The sequence below is a fragment of the Eumetopias jubatus genome, unplaced genomic scaffold (genome assembly GCF_037043125.1).
Source record: "Eumetopias jubatus isolate StellerSeaLion01/CBP00866 unplaced genomic scaffold, mEumJub1_p1.0 scaffold_3, whole genome shotgun sequence".
NCBI classification, from domain to species: domain Eukaryota; kingdom Metazoa; phylum Chordata; class Mammalia; order Carnivora; family Otariidae; genus Eumetopias; species Eumetopias jubatus.
In genome coordinates this window covers 132,416,531-132,442,061 of record NW_028274809.1, presented here as the reverse complement: position 1 = coordinate 132,442,061, position 25,531 = coordinate 132,416,531, and the positions used below count along the sequence as shown (strand labels likewise).

The following is a 25,531-nucleotide window of genomic DNA, read 5'->3' as shown; positions in this document are numbered from 1 at the left end:
CCAAGGCTCCAGGATCACGACCTGAGTGGAAGGCAGGTGATTAACCTATGAGCCACCCAGGCGCCCAGGAGACCTTGTTTAAAACTATGATTAAGGGCCTCCAGGTGGTAGGCTGTGGTTTACAGACCCTGATAACTTAGAGGGGTGCAGCTCACACTGATAAAAGTGGGCTCCAGTGGTCTCTGTCAGAATCGAATGTAATTGAATTATGTAGATGGTTCCAATAACAAAGATGATTCACCTCCCTGCCACCTTCTTACTGGGGAGATCTCTTAGAGACTAAGAGAACACAGAAAGGCTGGGTGGTCATGAACTTGTCTCTTGTATTAAACTCTGTGAGATTTTATCTGTAGTAATAAGAATAGTAATCCCAAATACACAGGGTTATTGTTGGGATTGATTGAGATAATATGTTTGGAAGACTATGGACCTTAAAGTATTAATCACACACACACACTTGTAAATAATGGTCTTCCAGGGTTTTGCTTTGTGTAAATAGTCCTGCCCACGTGATCAGTACTAAATTGGCAGAAAAAAAGCAGCCCATTCCTGCTTACACCGTGCTGGGGGAGTACTTTGGGATGCTGTGCTTGTCTTCAGACAGAATGAGGCTAACTTGAGGGAAGACAGTGAAGGATTAGTGAGTGATGAGATGGCATAGGGGACAGTGAAGAGAACGGTTGTACGTATTGCAGACTTTCTTTCCTGAATACCTCAGTGCTTAGATGATTACAAAGAAAGAATTATGTGGTGTTTAAAAAGTGGGTGTGACTTACATGTGTTGCTGGCTTGGAATGTAAGCCGGCTGAGAACGGAGCCTACCAGGGATTGTATGTATGTATGTATGTATGTATGTATGTATGTGTGTATTTATTTATTTATTTTTAAAGATTTTATTTATTTATTCACGAGAGACAGAGAGAGAGAGGGAGAGAGAGAGAAGCAGAGGGAGAAGCAGGCTCCCAAGGAGCAGGGAGCCCGATGTGGGACTTGATCCCAGGACCCTGGGATCATGACCTGAGCCGAAGGCAGACGCTTAACCATCTGAGCCACCCAGGCGCCCTACCAGGGATTGTATTTAGCACGATGCGAATTGGGATTGGTTGGCTCGGTTGGAGAAGGTGGCCCTGACCGTAACAGTGATAATCTTGCCCTTGAACCTCACTGGGCCAACCACTGAGCTGCTAAAGAGCTCAAAGTACATGATCTTACTGGAACCTTAGGTGGCTATTGTCCTCATTTCATAGTGGAGGAAACAGAAAGGTTAAGTCATTTACCTAAGGTGGTATAACTAGTAACTGGCACACATTTGAGTAAAGATTTCTAAAGAAAGCCACATTGCTTCCTAAGGCTAGGTTTTAAAATTTTATTCCTCAAATATGGATTAGCCCACAAAGACTTTAAGGTAGTCCTGGTAGTCTTCAGAAGGGTTACGTTTTCACTAAGGCACATGAGACCATGGATAGAAATGGTAATACTAATAATTTTGTACCTGGATTAGAACAACCCAGCTCCATTGTCTTGGCCCAGGCTTTCCAGTGGATTGTCAGAATGAAAGCCTCAGTACTCCTGTAAAACAAGACAGTGCCCATTTGAAAGCAAATGGGCATTAATCTTCTTTTCTGTAAGGAAAGATGAGTTTTCATGCAAATGAACACTGGGTCCATTTGGCCCCTCAAGAGGAATTAAATCAGATTCCATAACTATCAGCCTTTACTGTCCTTTGTTGTAAGACAAAACACATAGACTATTGCTATTCCTCACTGAGCCCAGAGTAAATTCTGTTGTATTAGATAATCACAGTGCTTTTATACTCAATTGGACTTAAACTCCTTCCTCCCCTCCCCCCCCAAATTATGTTCACATTTCTACAGAGCCTTTCAATCACCAGAAGGAGAACTCAAATGTCACTGTATTGTAGCTAGCAGACCAAGTTGTGAAATAAACATACCTTGAAATGTGACTTTCATACCTCATGTTTTTTATGGCCTTGATACTTAAAGTATGGTTCATGGGTGGGGTTGATGGCATCAGCATCACCAGGGAGCTTGTTAGAATCTCAGTCTTGGTCCCAGGCATACTGGATCAGAATCTGCCTTTTGACAAGGTCCTAGGTGATTCCTATGCATTTCAAGTATGAGAAGCACTGATTTTTATGGTACTCATCCCCCTCCAAGTTAATAGTTAAGCTTATTGAATGGAAGCTTTTTTCTTCTCTACAAAGCTCATTTCAAGTATAAAATTTTATATTTTAGAGCCAGGCCCTAAGGAATAGAAATGTCAGGTTTGGCTGTTTAGCATCAAGGGGCATCTTGCCATTTCTAGCAAAGTGTGAATTATTTATTAAACCTTTTAATCCATCTCAGTTTTTCTATACTGTCTTTGTATTCCGTTTGTAATGCAGAGCTAGTGGGGTGTTCCTTTATTTGGGGGAGAGGAGTTAATCTTGGCCTCTTGAGAGTATACAAATCTCAGCCAGGTTACAAACAAAAAATCTCATGTCGATCCCACTGAAGAGAGAAGCCCATTAACCAGACGTCATAGCCAGATGGCTCCTCCTTCAGCTGCGCATCTTTTCTCCTGCCTCCCTCTTGTGCGCTTCCTTAGAGGGGAGCGTGAGGCAAGAAGAAAGGTGCTCTGTCTCTTCATTTATTGTCTATGCATCCTGCCCTCTCAGCAGGTGACCTGGGCCTGACTCCTGTCACTTACTGGCTTTGTAACCATGGCCTCCGTTTCCTCACCCCCAAAATGAAGGTGTTGGGATTCCCACACTCTGGAGAGCCTCATTTTTACCCTCTCCGGCCAGCTCTTCGTGACCCGTGGCCACTACTGTCCAAGCTTCTGACACGTCTTCTTTCTTCTCTCTTCATTCTTCTCCACCCCTGCTGCCCTGCCTTCTGCTAGGCTCTTTCTTCTCTCTCAGACAAACTTCAGAATAGCCTAGAAGTGATCAGTGTGGGGTTTTTGTGCACTGTCGAGGAGGGAGATTCCATATTCAAGGACTGAGAGTTGAACTTGTGAATTTATTTGAATTCATATTAAGTCTCCACTTGATGATTATACAGTTCTCTTGGAAGTGCTTCAAGCAGAAGCACCCTTTATGAAATAATACCTCTCCCCCTCCTATTTTTAGGAGGCTAAGTTTTTTAAATTCAGAAAAAGCAAATCTTGGATCATTTTAGTATTAACTGTGGGTTGTTGTCAAGCCAGCCCTTGTGTAAGGGGACCTCATTAAGCAGTGCTCTATAATGGTGACAGGGCGGCTTAAAATATCTTAAGTAAACGTAAATGGTCTCAGAGCCAGTAGTTGAGTTTCACTTGAAAGCCAATGAAACATCTAATTAAGGAGTAAAGGATGTCAGAAGGATCCAAAGGCCTGAATTTTTGTTATGTTGTGGTAGATTTTACTGGAAGCCAGAGGATTCTTTATATGATAAATTTGGGGGAAATAAAGCAAATAACAAGAAACTATAATTTCCCTTTTCTTTACTTGTGGTATAAATAGAACCGGCTCATAGGTCAGAATGTTCAGTAGTTTGTATATACTTACTACCAGGGTTCAAATTTGAACGTGAAATATTTTTTAAGATGGGGGGAAGGGCAGGGGAGAGAGAGAAAGAATCTTAAGCAGGCTCCATGCCCAGCGCAGAGCCCCATGGGGCTCGATCCAAGGACCCTGAAATCATGACCTGAGCTGAAATCAAGAGTTGGACGCCTAACTGACTGAGCCACCCAGACGCCTCAAACTTAAAATATTTTTTAAGCACACTCTACGGTGGTAAAAGCTTTTCTTTACAACATGTATAATTATCTTGCAAAGCTTTTTTTAACATTACATAAGGAGAAAACAGTAACTTCTTGGAATGATTGTAAACTGGCACTTAAGACCCTGGAAGTGAACTGTTTTCTAATTACTGTATTATATGTGTGACTCGAGATTCCATACTCCTCCTCCTTCAGTCTTTGATTTTAAATAGTCTTATTCAAAATGCTTCCTTCTATTCTTGAGGCATAGTTGATACTTTAGCAGTGTTCAGTTTTATATACATAATTGTGTAGGCTGTGAAATTATTGCTTAATTAGATTGGTACTATCATAAGCTATGTACCTTTTAATTATGTTTAATAATGTGAGACCCAGAAATGCCCCCTCTATGCTCCTTTAATATTTCATGGCAGGACAGTAGGGGTGCACCATCACTGTAAAGTAAGAAAAGGGACTGGAAAATGGGAATTGGGGTTACTGAAACTGGAAACAGAGTAACTTGTAGATTCTTTCTGGTGATGAAAAGTTTGGTTTCTTGACTCTGCTAAGTCCTTCAGAAGGACAGACAAGGGTAAGACAGAGTGTTGGTCCTTCAGGAGCTCACATTCAAGGCAGAGCTCAGCTGATCTTACAGTTCTAGTCATTGAATTGGAGCTATTCAGAAAATGTCCCTGAGGCATGTAGAAACCCGGCATCCTTCTGTCAGCCTTTCTTCTGCCTTGCTTTCACTGCTGTTCAAAAAGCGAACGTTCTTTGTTCTGGATCTTTGAAATATGGATTGATTTGTTGCTTTTCAGAATTTAAGATAACTCCCTGAAAGCTACTGCAGGCCTGATTCATTAAGCAAATTGCAGACAGGAAGCAACTTTCTCTGTATCCTGAGTTTTGATAGGTCCCCCCCCCCCCCCCCCCCCACGGAGGACCAGGTACACAGGCTCTCAAATTAATTTGGTGTTGAGTCATCTGAGAGCGGTTGGAGGGGGAGGTGAGAGTAGCATGAGGTTTAAATGAGATGGGCATTGCACATTATGATGTCCCCAGCGTGGAAGAGTAATACGTACATAGTGTTATTGGATGGAAGATGTCAGTCTCCGAGCATTCAGCAAGCCTAATCATTTATTTCATTTAATCTACTTGCAAAGTCTTAACTTATTTATTGACCTATAGCAACCAAGAATTTTGAGTCGTCTTCGCTATATTTTTAAGTTATGTGCATTCCCCAGGAGATACACAACCAGCAGGTTGTGGGGACAGTATGAGGAGTAAGAGAGATTGAGTAACACCAGCCATTACCACAGTGGTACGCACAGCCTCTTGGGTTTTGTTTTGTTTTTTTTAGTGTTGCTAGCCCTGTTTTTTTTTTTTTTTTTAATATGACCATTTATGTGCAGTGTTAGAACTGTGAAAATAAACTATGGTGAATAAAAATCATAATAGAGGCTGCCATTGTTGGAGGACCAGAAGACCTCACCATTTCAGGTGTCTGAATAATGCTGGATCAACTGGAAAAGAACGCAAGGAAACGTTCAGGAGTGATAGAAGTGTCCTCTTCTTGATTGGGCTGGTGATCCAGGGGGTATGCAATTGCCAAACTCAACCATCTCTTAAGATCTGTGCATTTAATTTTCTATAAACTGTACCTTCTCCCAAATAGGGAACACTTCATGAATTTGAGTTTTATCCTTGCACAGGGGTCATGCTAATCTTCTCCGTATTGTTCCAATATTAGTATATGTACTGCTGAAACAAGTAGAGTATAACCTCTTGTTACTTGAAATTTTAAAGTTTTTTTCCCCATAGAAGACTTAAACAATACAATGATTGGAAAGATGATGCAGCTACTCTTCGAAATATCTGTAATGATTTTGACTTAAGGTAAAATATGTATTGAAGGGGGCACCTGGGTGGCTCAAGTCAGTTGGCTCAGGTCATGATCCCAGAGTCCTGGGATTGAGCCTTGCGTCGGACTCTCCGCTCCGCGGGGAGCCTGCTTCTCTCTCTCCCTCTGCTAAATCTAAAAAAGATTTTAAAATCTTTAAAAAAAATGTGCTTTGGAACCTCTTATCAAAAGTAGAATTTTACAAAAGTCATTGAAGGAAAAGGCCTTCATTATCAGATGTCTTCATTCTGAGATTCACCAGGGCAAGATTCATGTTTTTGTAGAAAACTCCTGTTTCTTTTGGAGCTCTCAAAGAGATAAAAAGTAACACATCCGGGATGAAAAGTATTTTAAATTTAGTGTCATATATGAATTCCTACATCAGTGACCATGTCAAGAATATGCAGAGACTGGGTGCCTGGGTGGCTCAGTTGGTTAAGCGACTGCCTTTGGCTCAGGTCATGATCCTGGAGTCCCTGGATCGAGTCCCGCATCGGGCTCCCTCCTCGGCGGGGAGTCTGCTTCTCCCTCTGACCTTCCTCCCTCTCGTGCTCTCTCTCTACCATTCTCTCTCTCTCTCAATAAATAAATTAAAAAAAAAATCTTAAAAAAAAAAAAGAATATGCAGAGACTTTTCTCGCCATATCTCCTTCTTATTCATGGAGTCACCGTTTACTTAATACCTAACACATAGGCCTGGGGGCTGGAGACCCAGCAGTACAAAACACTCACAAAATTCATACCCATGTGGAGTTTACAATCCCAACAGGAGAGATAGATAATGATTAGCTAAGTGTAATGTGAAGTATATTATGGTGATAAATGTTTTGGAAAAAGTTAAGCAAGTGGGGCCCCTGGGTGGCTCAGTTGGTTATGCGTCTGACTCTTGATCTCAGCTCTCATACCTTAATCTTAGGGTTGTGGGTTCAGGCCCCATGGTGGGCTTCATGGTGGGTATGGAGCCTACTAAAAAAAAAAAGTTAAGGAAAGCGAGGTAGGGGGGCAACCCTGAATTTGAGGATGGCCTTAATTGGGGTACATTTATTCAGACACCTGAAATGGTGAGGTCTTCTTTTGAATCTTGCACCGCATACATACATTCCTTCATCACAAATACATGTTTTTAAAGATATATTTATTTGAGAGAGAGCGAGTGAGAGAACGGTGGGGAAGGGCAGAGAAGGAGAGAGTGTCTTTTTTTAAGATTTTATGTATTTGAGATAGAGAGTGCATGAGGTGGGGAGAAACAGATGGAGAGGGAGAGGCAGACTCCCCAGTGAGCAGGGAGCCTGATGTGGGGCTCGATCCCATGACCCTGAGATCATGACCTGAGCCAAAACCAAGAGTCAGATGCGTAACTGACTGCGCCACTCAGGTACCCTATCACAAATAAATATTAAGAAAAAACATAGTGTATCAACTCTTGACTCCCTTATGTCATTCTGTTAGGATCCTGCACCCTAATGAAGTCTGTGAGCCCAAAGATAAGAAGAGTAGCTGCTATTGAGTTGGATGGCTTTGTACTTAAGGAAATCCTAATTTCAGTTGCTTAAAAGGCTTCAATGAAATGGGATATTTTTGCTGTCAATTGCTGAATAACAACATATTCTGAAACTTAGCAGTTTAAAATAACACACAGCCATTATTTCAGTTTCTGTGTGGTCAGGAATCTGGGGCCTAGCTTAGCTGAGTGCCTGGAGGGGAGGAGATGACATAGGGCCTGAATATCAGGAGATTCTTAGGGCATCGTAGAGGCTGTCCACTGTGTGCTGTCGCTCAATAGTGACTCTGTATCTCTTCAGGTCGGCCTTGAGAGCTACAATTCTTCCTGCCCCCTAAGGAAGAAGAAACTGGTTCCTGACTTTTTCATCCAGTTTTCCAGTCAAATACAGCACACGTCCCAAGGAAATAAGGGTTGGCAAAAATAACAAAACAGTAAAATTATAAAGGGACTGGCCTTTAATGGTTTTACACTTTCTCTGTTCATGGGCCCCATTGGGTGCTTCCTCTGTCAGCCTCCACTCTGCTTTCTTTCCTTCCCGGCACCTGGTTGGCCTGCTGGGTAAGTACAGCACTGAGATTCCTGTTCTGGGCCTTGGGCTGCCTTGCACACTAACCTACTAGTCACTCCCTCCATTCCTGGTCGCCTCTGGAGCTTCAGTTGCTCAGAATTGCCCAGTTTGGCTCAAGCTCCTTCCCAATGATGGTTTCTTCTTTTGGTGGGGCTTGCCTTGTCCATGAGCTGCTGTCTGTCTGGACCATGTCTGGGCCTCGTTCTGGTGCTATGTGTCTGGAAGGAGGGAGCCACTAGGAAACAATCTTAAGTCATTGCCATCCTTACCATCTTGCCCTCTTCCAAAGTGTGCATTCCCTCTTGGGTTTGTCAGGGCTCCCCTTCCTCCTCACTTGTTGGCAGAAGGGCCTCTTTATTTCTCAGTTGACTTGCAGGGTAGCAACGACCGACTTCTGGCGAACTTCTTGCCTTTTCAGCTCGAGACTGCTTGTCCTCCTGGCCTCCGCTCCTCCTGCGTCCATCAGTCATGCTCCCTACCTCCAGAGGTCTTGCAGAACCTGTGCACTGTGTGTTTTGCAGTACCTACCACCTTAAAAATCAGGGATCAGAGGAAGGGGACTGTAGATTTAGGTAGAAGAGGCTTTTGCTGGCCAATATATAAAACGGAATGGTAAATGAAAAATTGTCATTTGCCTCGTGAAATGTTCAGTTAAATTAAGTCCACTCCCTTCCCCAAGCAATTTGATTTTCTTGTAAAAGGCTGCACAGAAGGCATCAGTACAGCTCCTGGTATGTCGCTTAAGCTGAAATGGTATTTCAGTGTATTTCTCCTTCCCCACCGTGCTGCTACTCCCGGCAAGTCTGAGCCATCCTAGCAAGTTTTGGACTTGGAGACGGCTGGGTGACCTGTTCTGTGGAGATGAAAAGCTAACCTTTATCTGTTGCATTTTCTAGATTTTTGCTTGGTGTTTGGTTCATCACTCGACTCGTTCTGGATCCGAGTTGACATATTTCAGTTCTTGCTGGGCTACCACTGGGAATAGTTAGTATCTGTCCTGCAGAGGACTCTTAGGCCCCTCCCTCTGTTTCCTCAGACTGGATGGGATTACTAAAGTGGGGTCCTCTCTCTCTTTTTTTTTTTTAGACTGACTTTTAAAGGAGTTGAAGGGTCTTTGGAGGCCATCCGTTTACTTGAGGGAAACTGAGTAGCAGAGAGGTTAAGGCTATGTCCGAGGTCACCAGGCTGGTTAGTGACACCAGGCAGAGCAGTATTTCTTGGCTACCTGCTCAGTGTCTTCTACACACGATGCTTCTTCCCAGCTGCATCGCCTTGAAAGCAAGCTGAAGGCAATCTCTGTTTTCATTCTGCACCCTTGACAGATGAACACTTCTCTAAAACTTTAGTTTAACTCTGGAAGGAGTGGGCCTTTGGATAATGGGCATTTTGGAAAGAAAGCTATTTTAGGAACGGTAACTGCCAGGAGTCATTACGTAAGAAGGGACCCAAGAGTCTCAGCAAGGAGAGGATTTCCCTGTTTGTGGCATTTAAGTCATGGTATAAATTCCTCTCATGGTGTTTTGTTTGCATCATTTGGCTTAGATGTTGTTAGATGTTACTAGCCTAATCCAGTTCCTTGTTTTATGAAAATAGGTTTTTTGTTTGTCTAAGTGGGCTTCTCTTTGTCATTGTGCTGGAATAGTCATTCTTGGACCGAAATGATGGCTTTTGAATCTCTGTTATGTTTTCAGGCATGCCTTAGAGGTTGTAAGATAATACTGTTGTTACTGGGAGGAGTTGGGTAAGGGCCATAAACACTCTGGAGAGATAGGAGAGAGGTTGCCATAGGGCAAAATTGCAGACTTCTGCTAAAACTTCTTGATTGCAAATTATGGCCAAAAAGTAAGACTTCCGTAGCTCTTCAAATTCCTAGTACTTAGGTCTTCACATTGCTGTTTCCAAGCACCCCTCAAACATCTGCTGCTTCGGGCCTTGTGCAGTCCTGCTCTAGTGACCAGCCCCAGAAGTCTGACATCTCTTCCTGTCTCGACTCATGCCAGTTCCGAACAGCTGAACTCCCAGCACACGGGAACAATGGGGCTCCTGAAGGCTCTTCTGCTGTTGACATCCAGAAGCACATTCCCTTTCTGAACTTCCAGACAGAGTTACCGGGCTGACTTTGAAATGTGCTCTCACACGAATACATTCAAGGGATTCTGTTAATCTATTCTGATTTATTTAGGAGGCAGCAATGTTCATTATTTGACTTATGTTAGTGGTTAATTAACCAAACTAGAACATGTTTTCTTTTTACAAATTGAATGCTGAGAGAGTAACAAAGACCAAATATTTTACAACACAGATTCTTGAATTTGCTCTGAAACACTATATTTATTTTGCAGCAACTTCCGGTTTTAGTGACAATTAAATACTATTTTTCTATTATTAAAAAGTTTCAAATTTTAAGTAACTTGAAATGGAAATGAAAGTCATTTCTAAAAATAATGCTGTGTTTATGTGTTTTTTTGTCTTTCTCTTTTTTTTCTTTTTAAAATTCCATGTCATTAGTGGGGAAGGCCTTGATTGGGGAGAAAATGTAAATTTCATGCCAGTCTCTTTGTTTGGAATTGATGAGAATTGGATTGAACTGTTTATGAGAATAGACAGAAGTGTATGAGGTTTCTTTTAGTGTTGAACAGTGTTGCAGTCATTGCTTGATGATCTACCTTGACTGTCCTGTGGACACATCAGTGGTACTTCTGAGTCACTGTCTTCTTGTTGACTGTTTATGTTGACTGTTTATGTTTATTCTACCAAGGAAGCTTCCATAACTGCTCATTGTGAATTCTCTAGAGACAGTTTGGTTGAAGACCACCCTGATCAGGCTGGTATCTTCTACCAGCGTGGTTTAGGAGATTAGGTGGATAAAGGGGAAATCATCATAATTGCTTCCCAACCCCTTTTTAGTGGGGGTCTTCTTAGGGTGATTTGTTGGCTTGGGAGTAAATCCTACCCCTCCCCCCCCGCGACCCTAATCTTAGACACTCATCCAAATAGAAGGATGAAGATGTATTTCAAAGCTGAATGTTGGGGTGTGTGTGTGTTGGGGGGGATCTAAACTTTGGGATTCTGTGAGCCATTTGGCGATTGTGGAGGGTTTAACACCCTCGTTTTAATTAGCTAACTCAGTGGAAGGTGAAAGGTTGGCAGGGAATTTAGTTTCACTTGTGACATCACTTGGCTTATTCAGATGCAGGTGAATCAGGAGTGGTAATGAAAGAGCTCTGTTCTCCAGATTCACCTGACCTTGCTAAGAAGTGTAGTTCAGGGAATTATAGCCAGAGCCTGTCCTAGGAACACACTAATCAGTTGGAAAGGAAAGGCGGGGGGTCAGCCTACCTTAATCTTCCTTTCTCAGTTTCTTTAGGGTTAAATTAATATTTATTTAAATGTGGGATTCTGTTTGCCTGAACCCCTAAATTTCTGTTAAATGAATTTAATCTGTGAGATTATAGGCTTTCTGTGTACCATAGGAGATGTAGAGATATATGGAGCATAAATGCAGTGTTCTGTACTCTGCATTATATAATTTGAAGGTAGTTTAGAAAGCACTGTTATATCCTCAAACAGTTTGTACATTGATTCTCTTTTTTAATGGAAGAACTTATGGTCTCTGCAGAGGCAGAGACCCATTTCCATTTCCAAACCCCTACCATTTTCAAAGGCAGGGAAAGGATACTGTGCATGCCTAAGCCAGCACTTTTTAAATTGCATGAGTTTCATACTTAATGTCTCCTTAAGTAAAGACTTTTGTTGAATTTGCCTTTCTAGACCATGTGGTAGAAATTGCAAAGGAACAGGGTAACAACAGCACATCTCAGTGGGCAGCTGGTAAGAGCAGACGTGGAAGTGCCCTCTCCTTTGTTGAAAGGTGGCTGTTTTCTTTAAGCACTTGAAGGAGGTTTGGTTTTCATCTAGTGAGCTGTGCTGTAGGTTGTTGACTGACAGCCTTCGGGAACATCCTAGTAATTATTATGGTTGGTGCCGGTTTCTCCCCCAATTCTTGCGTTTGTCTTTTAACAAAAATGACTTTTTATTTGACCAAGGTACCCAACCCTGGAGAGAAGATGAAACTTGGATAAATCTTTATTTTTATTTATTTTTTTGTATTTGAAGGGGAAGATTAAATAACTGTCTTATCTGGATTTTACCATCATTTTTGTGTCCTGCCTCTTTTGGATCATTTACCATCCAGTGCTATTGATGCTTGGGGAGCTTCTCCCGCTGGTCTCCTCTCTCCTTTTCTTCTGTGTTTTGAGCCTTTCCCAGGCAGAGGAGGTCAGGCAGGTACGCGTGCCTTTTGGAAGGAGGTGGTGGGAAAATATGGAATAATGAGCCCTTCTGACTTTGGATTCAGCAGTTTAGCACTGGTGCAGTAGGTGGAGTTATTCTTGGAGCCCCAGTTTGAAGATTGCTGTGCAGAAACCCATCTGTGCCACTGGTTGCCAACATTTCTGGTACAAATATTGTCATTTGCTCTTGAGGCAATCTGCTATTTCAGTCCTAGATGCAGTTTTGTAATATGCTGGGCAAAATAGTGGAGAAAAAATATCTTAAGTGGTGGTATAATCTTCAGTTTAAAAACACTTTAGCAATGTTTCCAGTAGAGGATTGTTCAACGTGTCTCCTTTCCTCCTTCCCTTGGCTGTAAACATAATCCAAATTTCATTTTTTTCTTGCTCGTCTGAGCCATGGTTTCCTTGTGCTGCACCCACCCAAAGGAAAGATGGAGGGATAGATGAAAGGCTTAAGTAATAGTACTTTAAAATTGCACTCTGTGAAGGTTTAACATGCCCTGTTCCTTCTGTTGTTAAGAACATAACTTGCTCAGAAGTTACTTCGTTAAAAAATGTCCCAACATGATACCACACAACCCTTTCCCATTGCTCATCCTTCCTTGTTCCAGGTGGAAAGAAGCACATCGGCCTCGTGGGCTACTGAGAAGAAGACCCCTCTGTTACCTCTGCAGAGTGGGAGCTCCCTCAAGGTTACAGGACATTTCCAGAAACCTTAGCGTAGCTGTACTACTGTTTGGCTGGGCTTTGTCAGTAAGCCTTCCCTGGAGTGGGAAAGCATGTCCTCTCCGAAGTAGTACGTTTTTTTCTGTTGCTGTGGCTTTCTCACTTTTTTCCCCAGCCCGATGCATAGTAAGAAATCCACTTTATAATATGACTCAGTGTACATGTGCACACACATGATACAAGAGTTTTACATATTAGTATTATACTTGCCCTTTTGTGTGAGATATGCTCTATTTTACTAATTTTTTAAAAAATGCTCAGTCCCTCAAAATTGATTTTGCTGCTTTATGGATTACAATCCAGAGTTTTTGGCTTGGGGGCTTTCCCACATTTATTCTTGTAAGACCTTCATGTCCTGGCAACAGCGGTGGAGTTGGGGGAGAAGAGGTGGATGCATCCATATATGGAAGACTGGCCCTCAAGGTTGAAGCGAGGAGGAGGGAGTTCATGATTCACTTGGATGTGCATGGAAGGGATTTGGGGCTGAATTAAGAAAGTAGTGCCCCTTTGGATTGGTCTCAAACATGGAACTAGTTAAAATTATGTACTAAATGAAAGACCCCAGAAGATGTTTGATGTCATTTGAGCTCTGATGTGACGGACTAGCCAGGATAGTTCTATACTTATCTGGACAGCCTTGTCATTTAGATTTTGCATTCAACCCTTGAAAACTGGCAGTGGGTTTGGATCCACTGGATGGGGTTCCATGCCCCTTTTCTTCTGCATTAACCTAAGTCAGGTGCATCTGACCTATGCTCAGTTGTCTGCAGAATCTTTGATCCCATGAAAGTACATTCCACTCTTCATTTCCTCAGAGCAGATGTGAAGTCCACCTTCACCCCGGAGTCAGATGGGTTGTTGTCAATGTAAAGGAGTTTTAGGTGTTATCAGTGTTTGATAAGATACATTACCCTTTCTCTGCGAAGCAGGAGCTCTTGAAGCAGGGGTGGTCAGGCTGCAGTCAGGTTCCTCCCACCTAGTCCCTGACTGGCCTGTTGGCATCTGGAGCAATGATCTTGTAAAGACTCCATTGTGAAGTTGGCCGTGTGTGTGTGTGTGTGTGTGACTGGAGCAATGATCTTGTAAAGACTCCATTGTGAAGTTGGCCATGTGTGTGTGTGTGTGTGTGTCCAAGGGAAATATTAAAGGGGAAAGCGGGGGAGGAAAATTCCAGGAAGTTGAAAGGTGAGGTTGACACGTCCTCATTCACTAACGATGCTTCTGTTTTTCTTTTTGAAAAACAATGATGATTTAAAAATTGATCTCAGAATGAACTGGCATATAATTATATTTTTAAACATCTTAATTTATTAAATAACATCATACTCATAAATAGCCTTTATTATTTGGTGTTAATGACCCAAAGTACCACTAACACCGCATTTCTCAAACTCATAGGAGATACTTGTTAAGAATATTCTGGGATTTCATCTTCTTGCTGTTGAATCAGAATCTATATGAAATAACACAGTTATTTTCTTAGAATATCAGAACTGGAAGGAATGTTGGTCATTAAGTTACTCCAGTTGTTTCCAAACCGGCTGAGTATTTTAATACAGGTCCCTGGTCCCGTTCCATTCATACCTGTTGCATCCCAGCCCCTGAGCTGAGGGCTTTAAGTGTTTCTGTTTTCAACACACTTTCTGGAAGATTCTGATCATTGGTTTGGAGTGATAACTACTCATCTGTTCAGGAAAATTGCCTTAATGTGCTTGGTTATTGGGCTAGATAATAGAACAAAGAATCCTTTTCTGCTTATCTACTGATTTATTCAAATAATATTTACATCTCAGGTACTGAATAGGTAGGTGAGTGTGGGCAGTTTCGAGATGAGTGAGCAGGGTCCCTGCCCTTGAGAGTGGATTGTTAGCCTTTCTCAAGGGATGAGTTTGGGGGTGGCATGAGAATCATTTGAGGAGCCTTTTCAAGCCCCAGCAATCAGATGGGTGTGTGCCTGTACAAGAAAGTATGGGGGCCAGCTCTCCTTCCCTTGCTGGCTGCTGGCCACCCTCCATTTGTCTTTATCTTACAACTTTTTGAACTATTTTAAACATCTAGGAAAACACAGAGCCTAACATAATTAGCACCCACATGACCCTGCCAGGTTTTAACAGATGTCACTCATCTTGCTCTAAGCCTTCTTGTGTTGGAGGGTCCTTTCCTTTAAGAAGTCTGCCTCCTTGCCGGGCTGATACATGCAGGTCCATCTCCCTACAGAGGAACGCGCATTGGGCGCCCCCCCCATTTACATAAATGTTGTCAGTTAACAGAGGTATCATTCTGCAACTTGATTATTTTTAAACTCAGCATTATGTTTTTGAGATTTATCCATTGTTGTTACATGACCTGACGTGACCGCATACTTAACAGTAAAATCAGGAAATTGAAGCCAGACGGCTTGAAAACCTTCTTAATGGAAAAAATTCAAGAAGATGTGGGTGGGAGAGAGTTTCTGTTGAATTTTTACTATAGAACATTGTTATTTATGGGAAAATAGTTGATTTGAATTATGTACTGTTTTGAGTAGCCCAATATGAGCTTAATGAGAATTAATTGCATGTTGTATGAAAAGTTAATTGCTTTTATTTACTCTGGGTATAGTTATTGCAGTTTGGTCTAAACAGGTGAAAGTTAAGATTTGCGGCATAAAACAGGAAGCAGATGGGGGCTAATTAAAGTTCTGTTGATAAAAGGATGACTGATCAAGGAGCAGCTGGTTTCCCAATTTAAATGCAATTTGTACTGTTGTTTGAGGGCAGCCCTCTGCAAGCTATCATGAGTATCTTTTCAAAGGTGGAGGAATTCGTTTCAGCAACAAGTGGGAAGGCTGTTGTGCTCTATTTTTGTTCACCTTTTTGCCTTCAAGCGGTGTCTCTTCAGGGTCTGTCCGGGATGAGGGAAGGGATCACAAAACCTGGCCACAATTTTCAGTGGTGCTCCATCCACTCTGGATACCTGTTAAACCTTGGGAAAGCCTCAGTCCTCTTCTGAAGCCTCCAAGAAAGTGCCCTAGCATTTGATTGAATGTTGCCTTTCTTGTTATTTCTCCCAACACGCTCTCCGGGCCATAACCCAGGAAGGTCCATGTCTCCCTAACTGAAGCGCTGTGTGTGTACGTGAGCGCCAAGAGGGGCAGTGGAGACTGTTTTGAACTGAAGTGTGTTTGAGCTTCAGGCTAAACTTATTTTGCTTGATTGTGCCCTGGATGACTTTCACCTTGAAATGACAGCATCTTTTGTTGCTACTGCTAATAATGGTTGGATAAACATTAAGACCCAGTACCCTGGGTGTGTTTTGCCTAAAGAACAAATCAGCACTGGGTGCTTTTCAAATTTGTGCAGGGAGGTAACGTGAGGTCAGATGAAGTTTAGCCTTTGCCTGTAGTCAGAGGCTAGACATTTGCTTGACATTTTGTACTTGTAAGTGCTTTGTGTGATTATCTAATTTTAATCCTTACAAAAACCTCTGTTGTAGTGGCAACTATTATTCCCACTTTGCAGATGAGGCTGGTGAAGCATGGAGAGTTTAAGTGACTCAGCCAAGTTCATGCATTTGCTAAGTCCCAGGACTGGGTTAGAATTTGGGTTTGTCTAATAACAAGCGCATGTTCCTCAACTGCTGTACCCTACCAGTTTTGTGTAACACACTATTGTTTTTTCCGCTTCCTGCTTAAGGAAAGAGCTGTTGTTTCCTGGAAATACAAAAATCTTAGGATATGGTTTGTGAACTTCGTCTTATTTGATTATGTAAGTGTGTGTGTGTGTGTGTGTGTGTGTGTGTGTGTGTGTATCACACTGATACAGGTCCTGGCACTTGGTAGGAAATCAGTGTTACGTTATTTTAATTTTTTGAATGAATGCCTGAAAGAATAGGCATAGGTATCTTATTTGTCCTTCACCCCCACCCCCAAAGAAAGTAGCTTTATTCTGATTATAAAAGTTATACATGCTCTTTCTTTTAGCAACAGCAAAAAAGACAACATGTAAAGGTAAACTAGAAAGTGAAAATCCCCATTACTTTCACCATCTAGAGACATTATATTCATTAAAATATCTTGTAAAAGAAATAATTGGCGCTATAGGTCTTATGTAACTGGTAATAAAGAGCACCATTTGTATTAGCTACAAATTCTAATAAAAGCGTGCAGTAGATGTTTTAGGGACGTCATAATTGACATTCTTTGTCAAATACTGTATGCAAACTTTCCAGTTCTAGTCGTTATTTTTGCCCAGTCTGGTTCTACACTAGTTCTGCTACTCCCCATGCTAATGGGAGAGACTGTTCTGTTTCATGTCCCCAGAAACCATCCCTCTGCTCCTATCACAGTTCTTACAGTGGGAGGAGTGGTGTCACAGCCAAAATTCGAGTGTTTTCCTGACCCAGGAGAATGCTCAGGATTCTTTGTGATTTGTTTCATTCAGCTGTCTTCTCAGCAAATCAGCCTACTACACTCCTCTCCTGTTTCCTCTTGCGCTTCTCTTCTGCTTCCTGTGTCGTCTGTCTCTTCCTCTAATAAAAAGCATTTAGGGAGGCCGCCTGGGTGGCTCAGATGGTTGGGCGTCTGCCTTCGGCTCAGGTCATGATCCCAGGGTCTTGGGATCGAGTTCCGCATCGGACTCCCTGCTCCTTGGGAACCTGCTTCTCCCTCTGCTTCTCTCTCTCCCCCCCCGCCGCCCCCCTGTCTCTCGTGAATAAATAAATGAAATCTTTAAAAAAAAGAAAGCATTTAGGGAGGTAGAAGAGATTTGGAAATGAAATAAGAGTGGGCCCATTTTTCTCCCCTGGTAGCTCTGCCTCATGTAGTTTTTTAAAGTTGTATTTATTTGAGAGAGAGAAAGAGCACAAGCGGGGGGGGGGAGGGGCGGGCGGTGGTGGTGGGAGCAGAGGCAGATGGATAAGCAGAGTCCTCATTGAGCAGGGAGCCCAACCCTGGACTCAGTCCCAGGACCCTGGGATCATGACCTGAGCCGAAGGTAACCGACTGAGCCACCCAGGCGCCCCTACCTTGTGTATTTTGAAGATACTGTTGCTGATTGTTAACTCTGTGCTGTTTGGGGGAGGGGCCTGTGCAAGACCTGCTTTATATGGAGCAGTCTGACCTGGTTGGACAGTCGGTGTCTCCTTCGTTCTTCAAAGAATAGGAGATATGGTTCATAGAGCACCTGGGCTTTCCAGGGTAACTGGGAGAATAAACTTGTTCTTTGGTAGGAAGCTTGGGGGCAGCTCTGCAGCTTCAGATTAATGACCCTTTCTGCCCCGGACACAATCCTGAAATCTCACAAATGCATAGAACTTGGTTTGTGCTTTTTGAAGCAGTGGTAGCCATTATGACTTTTCTGTGAGGCAGTTAGGACAGGCATTATTTTTTCCACTTTGTAGACAAGAAAGCTGAGACACACAGGATATAAAATTTGTCCAAAGTGCTACATACATACAAAGAGTTATACTTAGGTCTTCCTTTTCACCACCATCTTGCCATTGGGGCAGCATTTTCCAAAGTGTGTGCCACTAAACGTTGGTTTCACAGCAGAGTCTGTCAAGAATCATTAGAGGTGGAAGTCTGTGTGTGTGTGTGTGTGTGTGTGTGTGTGTGTGTGTGTGTGTGTGTGTGTGGATACATGTTACCACACCTACGAAACAAAAAGTCTACTGGAGGGTGTTTTGTTTTTGCTTTGCTTTATGTATTAACATGAAGAATCCTGCACAGTTTTGTGACCACATGTCCCAACTGTATGTCCTCAGTGAGTTCCTCACCTTGAGAGGAATCATGGTTGTTTGAAGCTCATGTTCAAGATGCTTCACTGTGCTGTTAATGTGCTGCTTTGTCCTGGGTTTACTTTGGAGGTGTTCCAGGAGACCTCATTGGTTGGAGGAAAATCTAATCTTTGGGGACCTGGAGGGAAAGTCCAGGGGATGCTGTTACATGGGCAGTGGTTGGGGATGATGCCTTGGGAATAAAGACTACCCTGGGGTGGAGTAGGAGGCTGGCCATGGGAAATCCTTGTCATTATGTCCTTGTCAGCAGTTCAGGAGGAGCTTTATGGAGGAGGGCTTTAACCAGAACACGGGAAAGTCGTTAATCAGCAGGATCAGCATTCTAGGACCAGTTGTCAGTGTAGTCAAGGTAAAGAGCCATGAACTGTAACCTGAGTGACAGCTGCACTGTTTAGCGAGGATGGACTTAAGAAATTTGGACCCAGAACAGCATGCTGCTGTATCCTGGCACAAGTTTGACAAGGCACATTCCCTGGATGAAGCCATCTGCATCAACACGCCTACCCCCCGCTTTTCTTTAATATTTAATATTCAACTTCGCACTTGGCTAATTTGGGGGGGGTTGATGATAAAGGTGCAAGTGGCAGATTCTGCAGCCATCTCATTAATCAGCTTTCCTCTTTCCTTTTAGCAGAAGCAGAACTTCTAGCAAAACTCTTTTATTTTGAAGTAAAGTGTTCAACCAGAGGGAAATGATGGATTATTTTGCATTGAAATCTCAGAAGGAAGCAAGTCCAGCTTCTTAGAACTGATCTTGGATATCACACTTGATTTTTTTCCCTTTCCTTTTCTGTTCTTCTTTTCTGCCTTCCTAAGAGCAAAGGATCTACCTGCTTTCATCCTAAGCTGTTCCAGGAATTGAGTGTAAATCAAAAGTTACAGTACAGTAGTATTTTAAAATCAGAAGATAGAAACCCTGAATTAATTGGAAGTGTTTTGTTTGGTTTTGTTTTGGTGGGGAGAATAAAATGATCTCAGGAGGAATGACCGGGAGAAGGTGCTGTGAAAAATATGAGAAAGTTAACAACCTAAGGCATGATCTTTCCTCTCAGCAAGTGTTCTTTAGCTGTCCCTCCAGAAAAGTGATCAGAGAAAGCATGGCACTGTATCCCCTAAGTTTTATAAAATGTTTGAACTATCCACTATTGTTTCTTTGTTTGCTAGTAATGTTGTGACTTTTCAACCTGATTGTAAATTGGGTGGCACTAACTTACTTTGGGACAGAAAGGAAAGGAGGTAGGAGGCAGGTAGAGGCCAGGGCATCTGTGCCATGGAAGAACAGAAGTCCGTGGGATTGGCCAAGGGTGGTTGGGTTTATGCCCACCAGCATATGCTTTTACAATCAAATTCTGATGGGATAATCAACTATTAAATATTAAGTTCCCAAGATTTAGACCTTCGTGTGTGTGTGTGTGTGTGTGTGTGTGTGTGTGTGAGAGAGAGAGAGAGAGATACCTTCCACGAGGGTGGGAGAGGGAGTATGGTGTTGTGCGGGGGACAGTTGGGGAGCCAGATGCCATCTCAGCTTATCCTCCCACCACTGTGGTCCAGCTGTAATGGGCCATTTTTGGCCCTGGATTTCATATGCACCCACCAGAGCACTGACTTAAAACTAGCGAATAATTTGTTGTAGCTTTATCCATGTTTATGTCAAACAGTCCATGGTTACATTGTAGGGCATTATTTCCTTTAATTTCCCTTTAGTAGTTCAAAACAACCTGAAAGATGTTATGGTTGAGCCCAGACAATGACCTCAAGAAACAAAAATAAACCTTTCAAAAAGTGAGAACTGAATCTGTATGCCAAATGTTGTGAACGATGGATGAAAGTATAAAAACACACTGGACTTCATGAAGGGAGAGTTTTAAAAAATTTGTTTTGAAAACAAATGGTCCCTGCCCCCGGATCCTGCCCTCCTGTGACTAGGAAAAAGTCAGAGATTATGCCATGAGTTCCAGAACAACCAAGTAGCATCCAAGTCATGAGACAAAAGCCAAACAGCTGCTTCAGTGTAAAACGCCAGCATTTTCTGATAGATCAGGTCCTAAAGATGGCACTTGTGAGGCTGGCTCGGCACACCAGTCTCTCCACACGAGCTGTGGCCGCGTCCCCTTAGCGGATGGAACTGCAGACACCTCTCGGGGTGGGGAAGAGCGGTGCCAAAATAGCACCTCCCTGAGAGGCTTCTGCTTATCAACAAAAGTTAATATGCACATTAAAATACGGACACCCATGCATATTTACATTTTTGGACAATCAAAGAAGCCTCTGCTTTCCAAGCAGGACACAAACTCTTCTTCTCTCCCACCATCTTGTAGGGAGATAGGTTGACACTTTCCTCCAGGTTCCACGTCGTACTTTATTCTGATCTTTCATGTGCTCTTCTGTGTATTACATGGATGCAATACAAGCTCCTAGCTCCTAGATTTTTTTTTTTAAAGTGTCTTCCCACCATATCTCCCCCTTTCTGTGTTTGAGCTCAGACACTGCCACATTTACTTCTGACTTCTCTAGACATGTTCTGTTAGTGCTTTAAAATATTTTTTTTTCTCACAAATATTACTTAGCTGATATTTATTGGGCACTTTGTATGTACTGAACATTCAGTACAGTGACTCAATAAGATAAATACTGTTAGATGTACGTCACTTGCATAGTAGTCCTCATGCAGTATATAGTGGCAACTGGATTGAGTCCAGGTCTCTCTGGTTTTAGAACACATGTTCTTAGCCACCACACAGTACACTGTCAACTTTGATTCATATTCGGCCCTCACATTAAGAATCCCTTTCCCTTTTTATTCAGCAATCCAAATCTTCCTTTGTTGTGTTGTTGGCCATGTATACATATATACATGAAAAGCTCTTGGAAACAGGAAAGAACCTCATGCTACTTTGTTGTTTCCATAGTACCTAGTATGCAGTAGGGGCTCAATAGATACTTGTTGAATGAAAATTACACTGATTGCTTTTAATTTGGCCAAGTTTCAAGACCCTAGGGAGCCTGGGTGGCTCAGTCGGTTAAACGGCTGCCTTCGGCTCAGGTCATGATCCCAGGGTCCTGGGATCGAGGCCCGCATCGGGCCCCTCGCTCAGCGGAGAGCCTGCTTCTCGCTCTCCCTCTGCCTGCCTCTCTGCCTACTTGTGCTCTCTATCTCTCTGTCAAATAAATAAATAAAATCTTAAAAAAAAAGTTTCAAGACCCTAATTTGTTACTGAAGTGAGTGTAAATAAATAAAGTTCTGAGATTGTCAGTAGATTTAAAAATAGTTTACATTAGACTGATTTCAACGAGGCTTCGCTCAATCTCTTGATTAATTTTGGATGCAGTTTTCAATGACAAAACAAAGGTAAAATTTTATCTTTTGTTTGTATTCCCAATAAAGGTGACTGATTTCAGGTCCTATAAGACCCTTCCTTTTTGGTACACTGTCTTCCTTCTCCGCCTACCCCAGCAACAAAGCAGTGCCCTGACACTGGGCTGGGCTGGGATTGACTGAGCATGTTTTAGTCCAGCCCTGATTCACCCTGTGGTCTTTTTAGAACACACACGCACGCACACACATATAACCCAATCTAGAAAACTAGGTTTTGTTCTAAAATTGTATGATACTCTAGCTTAATTTATAGCTACTTTGAGGACTAAAATGGTTATCCAATATACTGGTGTCTGTCTCTCTTGTTAATAGAAATGTATTGTGGACTTTAAAAATGGTTAAAATGTAAAATTTTATCTTCTGGGGCTAGGGTTGCACTGTGAAGAATGACCATTTCAAACTTTGTTCAATTCGGTAACAATTCTGTGCTATCCATTACATTCTTAACTAGGTTGTCAGAATTTGACTAAATTGCTTGCTGAATTGGATCCGGATATCTGCAGGATGCTTGGAAACAGCCCTGGCTTGGGCCCCAGTCTCCCATGGCAGGGGGGGATTTTACTTGATCATGAAGCAGATGGGCCCAAATGGTTTTGCTATTAGGTTTTGGGATTAGGTCAGCCAGTGATTTTTTTTTTTTTAATAGTTATTTGATTTGGGACAAGACTTTTTGGGAGGCTGCCCCCAAACAAAAAACAATGTATGCTTAGCATTCACAAATCATTGTTGCTTTAGGCCCCTTAGCCAGAGTATTGGGCAAGCAAGCCAATTTCAAGATTCTGTATAACTAATGAAACTTTATTTTGCAAATAATAGGTAATTCAGCATATTAAATTTTCGCAGTTTCTTTCCATTCTTTTTGTAATCTGGATTTGTGATATTTGAGTTCCAAAATAGAAAAAGCCACTTTGACTTCATACTTTTAAATTCGGTTTACTAAGAGTAGCAGTTCTTGGCAAATAGATTATGCATTCGGTAGATTCATTTTTCCCTAGATTTTCCAGACAGTGAACATATTTAGGGTAAAAAAACAATTCTAGATTGTACATTCTATGGATGGGATGTTGCCCTAGAGATTTTATTTTATTTTTTTTAAAATATTTTATTTATTGATTTGACAGAGCACAAGCAAGGGGAGCGGCAGGCAGAGGGAGAAGCAGGCTTCCCACGGAGCAAGGAGCCTGATATGGGGCTTGATCCCAGGACCCCGGGATTATGATCTGAGCCCAAGGCAGACGCTTGACCCACTGAGCCACCCAGGCACCCCTGTCCTAGAGATTTTAATCCATCAAAGTTTCAGTGTTCTTTCCTTTGAATTTATATTCAATTCATAAAGTTTTTCATTGGCTCTTTAAACAGTTTGGGCACATACCCGGAATAAACATTCACCTAACAGAACAGGTTTAATGAGCTCACCACTATCCCCAACAAAATATTTTAACGTTCACTTTGATCCTTTAATAACTTTAGGAAACTTGAAAATTGATGAAACTCTTATGTGCTGTGTTTCATTTTATGCCTAATTTGAGCTATTCATCAGAAGAAAAAAACTTCTAAAGTGTTCATTGTTTTTATTTTGTTTTACCTTACTCTGGTAGTCAAATACACCAATAGTTATTCTTCTGGTAGCCAAATACAGAGGTAGTTAATTGTGTTGTAAAGCAAAGCATTTATAGAGCCACTGAGGATGAGAAAAATGGTATGGCCTATAAAATGGACAAAAATTTTCATTAAGAAACAGCAGGATCACTTCTGCAACAAATAGTTCCCTTTTAACATTATGCTGTGGTACGGCCCTATTTGTCTGAGGCAGTCATTAGGAGCAGCAAAAAGTCCATATTCTGAGCAGATAATTAAATTGGAGTTTCAGGGGCGTCTGGGTGGCTCAGTTGGTTAAGTGTCTGACTCTAGATTTCTGCTCAGGTCATGATCTCAGGGTCATGAGACTGAGCGCCTGTCGGGCTCCGCAGTGCACTCAGAAATAAATCTTGAAAATAGAAGTTTCAGAAAGGATGGGTTCCTTTAGGTCACCTAAATGGGCAGAATGGGGAGTTGAAGCTCTTTGCTGTGGACTTGGCAGTGCCTGGTCTGTATTCCTCCCTGGGGAAGGAGGTGAGTGAGTTAAAGGGTTGCCAAGTATGCCTACATGCTGCAAAGAAACTAAATTAATCCCAAGAGAAACAAACTCCATGTTGAAATCCTTAGTTAGCCTACAGATCCCTTAAAGACACAGACAGACACACACACACACACACACACACACACACACACACACACACACACACACACACACACACACACACACTTAAGAGAATTCTAACTAAATGAAATTTAGTCTCTCTTTATCCACCACTAGGACCTAATTAGCCAGGGTGGATGACACTCATTTGAGGTTGGCCTTGTTGGATTTTGTGGCAATGTGATCTGGCCTAAGTGTATGACAGCATGAGGTAGTTTCTGTTTTCTAGACTTGTCTTAAACAGGGGTCCGTATTAACAACTTTTATGGAAGTCCTAGAGGGAGAGTGATTAAGATAAATGCCTCGTGATCTGGAACATGAGGAAAGATGCTTGTATCTGTATCTAAGGTTTCAATCTTACCTGCATTTTTTGGAATTTTGTCTTGGCGTTTCTGGTTTCTGATGGTGTGTAAAGCATGGGGCGTTAAATGGTACAGGAAGGACTTTCCTTTTCATGTTTTGAAAATTAAGGGCTTTACCCTTTCTTTCATAAAACAGTAGCTTTCTTTGATATGGGGCTTTGCTGTAAGACACAGCAAGGGGAAACACTGTGCTTCTTTTTGGTTATGACCTTCTGAAAAATAAAAGCTTGTGATAGTTTTGATATCATTAAGTAAATTTTCTGTTCTGTCCCTGGAGATTTTTTTTTAAACCCTACCCAGGGAGGTTATTGGCTGGCATGTTATTCTGAAATATTTAGGCTTTTGACTAATATGAGAGCTTATCAAAGATCAGGCAAGCATCATCTTGCATCCTCGGATCATCATCTGTTTTCTGCATTGCAAGGTTTCTTTTTGCTCTTCCTTCGAGGCTGGGGGTGCCTCTGTTTTCCCTCTTTGTTTCCTAGTATCATGGTCCCATTCACTTGTAGCTCACCTTTTTACCAAATACTTCGTCCTGCAATATGTTCTTGAAATCGCCCACCTCATCATGGCTCTCATAGGGTTTGTTCTCAGCCAGGTAAATGGCAGTAAGTAGTGTGTGAGAAGAAATGAGAAAGAGCACTGTTCTAATAATTGCCCTCCTGAATAGAATCTGTCATCACTCTGTCTCCTCCTTGAACAACCTCGTAGACACACATGTGTTCTGACATAGGTCATCCAAAAAGCCAACAGAACACACTAGTTAAATCACATTTTTGCATTGAAAATCTTCTTAAGGGAGAAAACAATTTTTCTGTAAGGGAAAGATTGCAGTTCAGTTGTGAGGACATGGAAACAAGTCTGAGGAAGGGCTGGCAGCCTGTTAAACAGGAAGTTTGTGATGAATGGTTTTTAATCAAGTAGTAACCATTCATGATAGCTTTAAAATTCCTGTTTATGTATCCCTTTGCTTCCTATCACAAAATAGCCAACCTTTATTTCCTCAGCTTTGTGTCCAGGGGTGCACTAAGTGCTTTCCATA

General features: G+C 42.1%; 1 protein-coding gene, 1 non-coding gene and 1 pseudogene across 2 annotated transcripts in view; 2 read left to right on the top strand and 1 right to left on the bottom strand.

Annotated features, from left to right (window-relative positions):
- The window catches only part of FOXO1 (forkhead box O1), a 92,194-nt gene that overhangs the window by 53,833 nt on the left and 12,830 nt on the right, over positions 1-25,531 (top strand). The window lies entirely within an intron of this gene.
- Positions 5,412-5,518, bottom strand: LOC114213169 (U6 spliceosomal RNA). The gene has a single exon (XR_003610152.1). It is a non-coding gene; the product is annotated as a U6 spliceosomal RNA (small nuclear RNA).
- LOC148164752 (small nucleolar RNA SNORD36) lies at positions 19,200-19,269 on the top strand (annotated as a pseudogene).